This window comes from Helianthus annuus, chromosome 8 (assembly GCF_002127325.2).
Source record: "Helianthus annuus cultivar XRQ/B chromosome 8, HanXRQr2.0-SUNRISE, whole genome shotgun sequence".
Classification (NCBI taxonomy): domain Eukaryota; kingdom Viridiplantae; phylum Streptophyta; class Magnoliopsida; order Asterales; family Asteraceae; genus Helianthus; species Helianthus annuus.
In genome coordinates, this window is record NC_035440.2 from 94,943,109 (window position 1) to 94,947,137 (window position 4,029).

Here is a 4,029-nt window from a genome sequence, read left to right on the forward strand (position 1 = left end):
TCACACCAAATTGATCTACAATATATGGTGGTAAGTAAACGATAATAATCAATATCAAATTACATTGAACCTAAGTCTATCAAGATCTATCATGTATGCAAAGTGAACCTGTAAAAGCAAACCATGGTAATCAGATACGCTTAGGTTTTCCAATTAGTAAAGTTGGGAAGTCAAGATAATGCCATACCGGAACTGATTTCGAGCCTTGAACCATGAGCTTTGTATCACTATGAGTGATCTTTATTTGTGTGAGACTGCAATGTTAAACAAAATTTTAATTAAATACATAATTATGAAAATATTCTTATAAATATGTGTATACAAATAAACTAATAAGACAATAGTGATCAGATTGTTTAGTGGGTTGAACTTTTATGATTGAACTTGTTTCTTACTCTATTTGGCCAGTTTATCAATAGCGCATAACATGAACAGACTTTTTTTTAATACATGAGTTGAGATAGTCATCAATTTTAAAATAAATTTTACATAACTAAAGTTAAAAAAAACTCACAGATTAATAAGAAGTTTCTTCACTGCCACTGGATTCCAAATTACCAATCTCCCATGATATACAACTCCATCTCCACTCTCTACAATGGCATTCTCTTTTGAAAACCGATTTATTGCAAGTTCAAGATCGCGTAAAGTTAACCAATGACCCCAACCCACATGCGAAAACTCAGGCAAACTCACAAAAGGAGAAGGTGCATTAATCAGATCAGAAGCTGAAGACGATGGGTTATACAAATGGATATTATTTATTAATTTGAAAACAAAAAATAGTTTCAAAAGAGTTAACTTTTATTAGAATATGATTATTCTCAATTGAATAAAAAAATCTGATAAAAATATGTAATAACTAATAAAAACATGTTACAAAAACTGTTTCAGATTATAAATACAAAGATTTTTACCTGAGTGTGAGCCTGGACCCTGATAACGGTTGCATTTTTCTTCATTTTCTCCAGCTGGGATTGAATATCCTTTTCTCCCTCATAGGATTCAAACTTCTTCCATTGTTTACTGAATGCCTTCTTCTTGGACTTGCACCGGTTCTTGTAAAGTATCCTCTTCACATCTTTGCTCCTCTTCACATTTTCGCTCAGATGCTGGGCCAAATAGTGTTCAAAGTTCAAAGCCCATGTGGCGTCTTGACATAGGCCAGCATACCAACGACTACCATTGGATGTGTCTCAATGACGGTTACAACCTCACATGTTTCTTTCTTATGAAGCTCTACGTATAAAAACCCATCATAAGCATTTAAAAAAATATTGTAACACAACTAAAAAAAGTTTCTAAACATTGAAAAAGGCTTATTGGTCAGTAACGTTTCTAAAAATTGAAAAAGTCTTATTGATCAGTAATGTCTCTAAACATTGAAAAAGGCTTACTGAAGAAAGACTTTGAGGTTGCAAATTCAACCAAGTTACCCAACCCGCCCAACTTTCCATCAAATTAATGAACTAAGTAATTTTTATAATTGAACGAAATATGTAACATAATATTATTTTTCTTTAATTCTGAAGATTAAAACAAACAATAACTGACCCCAAAACCTCCTGAGAAAAAAATGTGAGATTAATAGACAGCACAGTTGATCTGCTTAAGCTCGATGATGTTCGAGAGGATTAGGCACTCGCGAATGAGTTGTTGTGTCCGGTATGAGTTCAGTTTTGGGCAATCATGGTACAACCTTTCCAAAGCTTCGACTTCTTCCGGTGTGTACCGAACATAGTTTCGATTTGTATCATGGAAGTTACTACCATTCTTATTTTGCCTACGGAAATCACAGAACAACTAAGAAGCGCAAAAAAGGCAGAATAGCGCACCCGAACTCCGGCAATGATCGTCGCTGTCCCTCGCCAGCTGGTGTGGCCGACATTCATCATCGGACATGTTCCATCACCGAAAATATTGATTCTGATCAGTAACTACATATCACTTATAAACTAAGATAGAAATCACCTAATTCCACTAACGCTCTGTTCTCGAGTTAACTTAACGAGGGATAAGAAAAGAAAGCAAAAGTGAGAAAGGAAAGGATGAGAAAGGAAAAAAAAAGATGCCTTTCCCACCGTTTCCTCCCAAATCGGAAGGAAAGAAAAATTAAAGAATTTAGTATAGTTTTCCTGTCATTTCCTTTCTTTTCCTTCATTAAATGAAACTCGGGAACACGACATGTTTTATTTTCCTTTCTTTTCCTTCCTTAAATGAAACTCTGGAACACAAAATATTTTTACTTTCTTTTTGTTTCCTTTCCTTTCCTTCTGTTAGTAAACTCTGGAACACAGTGTAAGATATGTTGTTTGAACATCATAATTAATAAATAATTATAGAAAAAATACCAGTGGCATATTTGTCTGTGGGCGCAAAATAATGCCTCTTCCTACCAGATTTCTAGTGACCAGAGCTCTCATTAGTCATTTCATCATCAAAACCCCTGCGATGATAATTTCACTAAAATTTTAGTCCTGGAAACAAACAATAATCACACTGCACACTACAAATAAGATTTCTAGATACAAAAGTTCAATAATCACATGAAACCTAATAAAATGAAAACAGTTCAATAATCACTATTGCAACCTAAATTTTGAGCATAAAAAAGAAAAAAAGCTTAGTGTTTGTATCAGATCAACAATTCAGTCTATGATGGATCTGATACTACTGATCTAATGTTGTTAGACCATCGCCGTCCCTAGAAGCGGTTGCTTCATAATCATCGCCACCACAAAACCCTACCCACTACTCGTTGTTAGACCATCCCCGTTCTTAGACTCACCAAGAACTTTTTTAGTCATCACGGACGGCTGAACAAAGAGAAATAGATGAAGATTTCACACTAATGAAAAAGAAACTGATATAAATCCTACACTCACAATTAATTTCACAACTCCCACAAATCTATATGCATATCAATGATTAGTTCCACATATCTATACATACATATATACATGGACAAAATGAAAAAAACTAACAGAAAAATATTGTAGAATCAAAGAATTTTAAGAGTAAACATACATGGAGCATATTCGACTGGTTTTGAATTAGGGTTTCTAAGAATTGCCTGGATGAGAATCGGACAAAGACGCCATCTGAACTGAAGTAATCAGAAAATATGCAATTGAAGATTTCGAATGAAAATGAGAATCGGCCGATGCTCTAATCGGATTACATCATAAATATCAAAGAAAACATACCTAGATGAGAGTTCGAATGATTGAGTTTTAGGGATTTCTGAAGTGGGTATGGCCAAGTACAATCGCTAAAGATGAAGCCGTAGATGAGATTTAGGGTTTGTAAAATTGAATGTGGGTGAAAGATGATAGCCTGCAGAAATCAATTTGTCTTCAATTGATTGAGAGAATTGATTAGGTTACCAAATTGAAGAAAAGCGTATATAGGAAGAAGGAAAAATGGGGCCCAAATCACAATTCTCTGGCTAAAGAGATATGCCACATCAAGGTCAAAAAGTCAACCTTTATTTTGCTTTAGTATAATAGATAGATAAGAATGAGTTCTCTTATTCTCTTTCTCTTTTACTTTCTATAATACTTGTTCTTTATGTTTATAGTTATACGTTGGTCGCTAGTATGTCGTTGTTTCATAACACGTTATCAGCACGAGACTCTAAACACGGAATTCTGGTAATTCACATGCAGGTCATCAACAAAAACCAAAGTTCTCAAAAAATTATTAGTCAGCGTGACTATCCTACAAGTAAGTTTTATTTTGATTCATGAGATTTATTAATTATTAATCTTGTATTACTTATTCGTATTAAATCTTTGGATGATTAATTTATATTTTCAATTTCAAGCATCCAAAAGCCACATACATATTACCATAAAAATATTGGAAATAAATTTTTGAATATCATAAAACAAATCTTTTGGATCAATATTGAAGATTTCAATCATTGAGATGTTATTTAATTACTTTAAACAAATCAAGACGATTCTAACAAAAGCAATGGTTTAATGTAAAATTTTTGGTTGATATATTTAGTATTCTAATCAGAAA